This window comes from Mirounga leonina, unplaced genomic scaffold (assembly GCF_011800145.1).
Source record: "Mirounga leonina isolate KUSES-001 unplaced genomic scaffold, KU_Mleo_1.0 Mir_101266, whole genome shotgun sequence".
Taxonomy (NCBI): Eukaryota; Metazoa; Chordata; class Mammalia; order Carnivora; family Phocidae; genus Mirounga; species Mirounga leonina.
In genome coordinates, this window is record NW_023270093.1 from 14455 (window position 1) to 20929 (window position 6475).

A 6475-nucleotide genomic window follows, 5' to 3' on the forward strand; every position below is an offset into this window, starting at 1 on the left:
ACGGAAGGTTCAGGAACACACTGCATTTTTTTTTTTTTTTTTTTTTTGGTTTCAGAGGCTAAATTTAGGGATGCATCAGTTGCATAGAACACGCAGTGCTCATTCCATCAAATACCATCCTTAATGCCCATCAACCAATCAACCCATGTCCCAGCCACCTCCCCTCCAGCAACCCTCAGTTTGGTCCCTACAATTAAGAGTCTCTTATGTTTTGCATCCCTCTCTGTTTTCATCTTATTTTATTTGCTCTTCCCTTCTTCTATTGTCATCACTTGTTTCTTAAATTGCACATATGAGAGAAATCATATGATATTTGTCTTTGGCTGATTTATTTCACTTAGCATAATACCCTCTAGTCCTATCCACATTTTTGCTAAGGGCAAGATGCCATTCTTTTTGGTGGCTGAGTAATATTTGATTGTATGTATATACCTCATTTTCTTTATCCAGACTTTCAAAAGTTCTGATTTTGCAAACCAATGCTTATACTACTTTGCAGTACCCTCCTCAAGCAAGCCCCCTCTCCTCCCCTGTATCCTCAGCTATGTCACACCAGATTCACGTCTCCACACCTCCTACCTTCTAAATGGTGGTCACTTTTCTACTTGTAGACTGGTAGCATCTGTTTTCTCAGATCTCTGACTCATTTCTTGGGTGTTCTGAATGATTTGATAAGTATGTAGTTGGATTTGAGGGAGGAGTTCCCCCCATAACTTTCTGATTGGACGCAGGACACGAGGACTGTGAACATGGTGATAGGCTAGATTTTGTTGTCGCCCTTCTAGGAGAGCTGAATGCTGTTTTGACAAGCAGGTAATGAATTCTGATACACCTTCATCTTTTCGAGGTTTAGGTGTATTGTGAGAAGATATACCAAACATAACGCCTACCATTCTCTAAAATTCTATTTCAGCTTTGATGGGTTACTTGACAGTAGGATTTCCCTAGTGCCATGTTGTCCCCCTTACCCCACAGCAGTGATGTGTCATGGGGTCTAATGTCCCATGTCTTCACTAACATCGGTGTCAGCATTTTAGGGAAAGGTGACTCTGTGTGACACATTTAACTTTCTACTAGTTGAGGCTTTCAGCCTCACCATGACCTTCACTATGAATTCATCCCAAATAGGAATTTTTCATCTTGAAGGAAAGCTTATCTATTTTCCTTTAAAACAAGGTTTCTAGGCAATGATGTCAGGAAGGTCACTGAGATAGCGATCAGTCATTGGCCAACCAAACTGCATGGTGATTGGCCACCCGAAGGAAGCCAACGTGACAGCGCCCTGGTGATTGGCCAGGGCATTGTGGTGACATCACAAGAAGGAATTCTCATGCCCCAGAGCTGTTTTAAAAGCTCGGCAACAGCCAAGACTGCACAGAGGAGAGAGATGGCGCTTCAGCTACAGCTCTTCCTGCTATTCCTAGCATTCTCTGACCTTTTTCTGCCCTGCCCATGGCAAGCCCTCTGCCCACTGACTGCTCTGGGCCGTTCACCAACACTCTGCAGTCCACCTTCATGTTTGCACCTACCTTTGCACCCCTGTGTGGTCCTGAGGTCCTCAAACCTTCATCTGGCGACTCCTGGACCCTCTTCCCACTATGAGGATGGCCCAGCTGCTCAGGAACACATCTCATTTGGCACATGGGAGTGAGACACTGGAAATCAGGTCACCATGGATTCTCAGCCAGCTGGTTCCCACACCTCTGGGTTCCCAACAGGGCTCAGCACAGGAAAGCTGAGTCCACATCCTGAGGGAGCACTGGGCACATTACTACTCTGGAGCCCTCCAAACCAGCTCAGCACAGGGACCATGAATGAATTGAACGTCCATACGTCCCTGACGTCGACAATGTTTAGAACGCCTACAGACACCAGGGAGAGCGGGACTTTTACAAAACAAGTAAGTACTGGGGGAAGGAATCACCACATCATTGGACACAGTGCAAGTCCTTGGACCACAAGTCCTGAGACCACGAGCTGGCTGAACCAGCTCAGCAGTGGACAAAGTAACCCCCCAGACACCTGGCTAAGCAGGAGCCCACAGACCACAAACCTTCCAACAAAATATAACAAGCAGAAAGTCAGTCCCCGTAAGAGAGCACCAACCAGGAACCCAAAGACTGGGAGTCTTCTGAACCAATTTGACACTACTGGGCAGATGAGTCACACAGACACTGGGTGGACAAGGAGTCCTTCCACAAACAAGCCACTCCAGTGTAGCACAAGGCAAGTAAGTCCAGAGAATACCAGCCTTGCCAGGGGTCAAGAAACCACGAGTCCTGCATCCCAGCTCAGTATTGGGAAAAGGATTCACCTGAATAACACCATCAGCATATGCCCTTGGAACTGGAGTCCAAAAACTCAGCTCTCTACTAGGACAGGCAGGCACCTGGAGAGTGGGCTTCTCACGTGCCCTTGGATCTGGAAACCAACACCTCAGCTCTATCCTGGGCCTAGCAGGCACCTGAACAGCAGGCTCACCATGTGCCCTTGGACCTGGAGACCAAGAAAGGAGCCCTGGGCTAGGCCAAGCAGACAACTTGACAGTAGGATCACCATGTGCCCATGGACCAGAAGACCAACAACTCAGCTCTCTGCTAGGCCAAACAGGTACCTGAGGAGCCAACTTAGCATGTGTCCATGGACCTGGAGACCAACAACTCAGCACTTTACTAGGCCAAGCAGGCACCTGGACATCAGGCTTACCAGGTGCACTTGGGACTGGAGACCAATGCAGCTCTTCATGAAGCCAAGTGGGTACCCGGACAGCAGGTTTACCAGGTGCACTTGGGACTGGAGAACAACAACCCAACTCTCTATTAGGCCAAGCGTGAACCTGGACAGCATGCTTGCCATGTGCCCCTGGACCTGGAGCCCAAAAAAGGAACCCTGGGATAGGCCAAGCAGATACTTTGACAGTGGGATCACCATGTACCCTTGGGCCAGGAGACCAAAAACACAGCTCTGTACTAGGCCTGGAGGGTACCTAGACAGCAGGCTCAACATGTGTCCTTCGATGTCAATAACAACAACTCAGCATTACACTTCGTCAAGCAGGCACCTGGAGAATGGGCTCATCATGCGCCCTTGGACCCAGAAACCAACAACTCAGCTCTACCCTGGGCCAAGCAGAAACATCGGCAGTGGGCTCACTGTGTGCCCTTGGACCTGGAGACCAAGAAATCATCTCTCTATTAGGCCAAGCAGGCACCTGGACAGTAGGCTCACCACGTGCTCTTGGACCCGGAGACCAATAATGCAGCTCTGCACTAGGCCAAGCAGGAACGTGGACAGCAGGGGCACCAGGTGCCTTTGGGCCCAGAGATCAACAACACAGCTCTCAATTAGGCCAAACAGGATCCTGGACAACAGGGTTAACATGTGCCCTTGGACCTGGCAACCAATAACAGAGCCCTGGGCTAAACTGGACAGTAGGCTCACCATGTGCCCTCGGAACTGGAGAGCAACTGCCAAGCTATCTGATAGGCCAAGCTGGTGCCTGGTAAGCAGGCTCACCTTGTGCCCTTGGATATCAAGACCAACAACTCAGCTCTGGGCTAGGCCAAGCAGGCCCCTTGAGAGTGGGCTCACCATGTACCCTTGGACCTGGAGACCAACAATGCAGCTCTGTGCTAGGCCAAGCCGGCAACTAGACAGTGAGTTCACCATGCGATCTTGGATTTGGATTCTTCCTTTCCCCCAGAGCATAGAGCACCCAAACAATGGGCTTGCCACTTGGTCTCTCATTATGAGACCTCCAGACCTGCTCAGCCTTGCACCGATGTGTCCACTGGATCCATGGAAACCTGGGAGTCTTCAAACTGTGATTCCTCCATTCCAACCTATCACTGCGTTACAGAGACGCAGGGACACCAGCCTAACCCAAATTCCTCTGGATGTGTATCTTTCAACTCTGCAGACAAGGGGACATTGGAGTCCCTTCTCACCTTGGATTTACTTCAGCTTGATGTCCATGTGGCCTGCTATCTGTGCATTATTCATTTTGGGGGGAGTTCTCCTCCTCAGAAGAAAATGGCACCATGCCTTGGGAGATGAAACAATCCAGTGGTTTGAAGACTTTGTATTAAAACTCAGGGCAGAAATGGACTTCACAGACATATTCAGAACATTCCACCCCAAAGCAACGGAATACACATTCTTCTCTACTGCCCATGGAACATTCTCCAGAATCGACCACATCCTAGGTCATAAATCAGGTCTCAACCGGTACCAAAAGATTGGGATCATTCCCTGCCTATTTTCAGACCACAATGCTTTGAAACTAGAACTCAATCCCAAGAGGAAAGTCGGAAAGAACTCAAATACATGGAGGCTAAAGAGCATCCTACTGAAGAATGAATGGGTCAACCAGGAAATTAAAGAAGAATTAAAAAAATACATGGAAACCAATGAAAATGAAAACACAACTGTTCAAAATCTTTGGGATGCAGCAAAGGCAGTCCTAAGAGGAAAGTATATAGCAATACAAGCCTTTCTTAAGAAACAAGAAAGGTCTCAAGTACACAACCTAACCCTACACCTAAAGGAGCTGGAGAAAGAACAGCAAATAAAGCCTAAACCCAGCAGGAGAAGAGAAATCATAAAGATCAGAGCAGAAATCAATGAAATAGAAACTAAAAGAACAGTAGAACAGATCAACGAAACTAGGAGCTGGTTCTTTGAAAGAATGAACAAGATTGATAAACCCCTGGCCAGACTTATCAAAAAGAGAAGAGAAATGACCCAAATCAACAAAATCATGAATGAAAGAGGAGAGATCACAACCAACACCAAAGAAATACAAACAATTATAAGAACATATTATGAACAACTCTATGCCAGCAAATTAGATAACCTGGAAGAGATGGATGCATTCCTAGAGATGTATCAACTACCAAAACTGAACCAGGATGAAATAGAAAACCTGAACAGACCTATAACCACTAAGGAAATTGAAGCAGTCATCAAAAATCTCCCAAAAAACAAAAGCCCAGGGCCAGATGGCTTCCCAGGGGAATTCTACCAAACATTTCAAGAAGAATTAATACCTATTCTTCTGAAACTGTTCCAAAAAATCGAAACGGAAGGAAAACTTCCAAACTCATTTTATGAGGCCAGCATTACCTTGATCCCAAAACCAGACAAAGACCCCATCAAAAAGGAGAATTACAGACCAATATCCCTGATGAACATGGATGCAAAAATTCTCACCAAAATACTAGCCAATAGGATCCAACAGTACATTAAAAGGATTATTCACCATGACCAAGTGGGATTTATCCCTGGGCTGCAAGGTTGGTTCAACATCCGCAAATCAATCAATGTGATACAGTACATTAACAAAGGAAAGAACAAGAATCATATGATCCTCTCAATAGATGCAGAAAAAGCTTTTGACAAAGTACAGCATCCTTTCTTGATCAAAACTCTTCAGAGTATAGGGATAGAGGGTACATACCTCAATATCATAAAAGCCATCTATGAAAAACCTACAGCAAATATTATTCTCAATGGGGAAAAACTGAGAGCTTTCCCCCTCAGGTCAGGAACGCGGCAGGGATGTCCACTATCACCACTGCTATTCAACATAGTATTGGAAGTCCTAGCCACAGCAATCAGACAACAAAAAGAAATCAAAGGCATCCAAATTGGCAAAGAAGAAGTCAAACTCTCACTCTTTGCAGATGATATGATACTTTATGTGGAAAACCCAAAAGACTCCACCCCAAAACTGCTAGAACTCATACAGGAATTCAGTCAAGTGGCAGGATATAAAATCAATGCACAGAAGTCAGTGGCATTCCTATACACCAACAACAAGACAGAAGAAAGAGAAATTAAGGAGTCGATCCCATTTACAATTGCACCCAAAACCATAAGATACCTAGGAATAAATCTAACCAAAGAGACAAAGGATCTGTACTCAGAAAACTATAAAATACTCATGAAAGAAATTGAGGAAGACACAAAGAAATGGAAAAACGTTCCATGCTCATGGATTGGAAGAACAAATATTGTGAAGATGTCAATGCTACCTAGAGCAATCTACACATTCAATGCAATCCCCATCAAAATACCATCCACTTTTTTCAAAGAAATGGAACAAATAATCCTAAAATTTGTATGGAACCAGAAAAGACCCCGCATAGCCAGAGGAATATTGAAAAAGAAAAGCAAAGCCGGTGGCATCACAATTCCGGACTTCAAGCTCTATTACAAAGCTGTCATCATCAAGACAGCATGGTACTGGCACAAAAACAGACACATAGATCAATGGAACAGAACAGAGAGCCCAGAAATGGACCCTCAACTCTATGGTCAACTAATCTTCGACAAAGCAGGAAAGAATGTCCAATGGAACAAAGACAGTCTCTTCAACAAATGGTGTTGGGAAAATTGGATAGCCACATGCAGAAGAATGAAACTGGACCATTTCCTTACACCACACACAAAAATAGACTCCAAATGGTTGAAA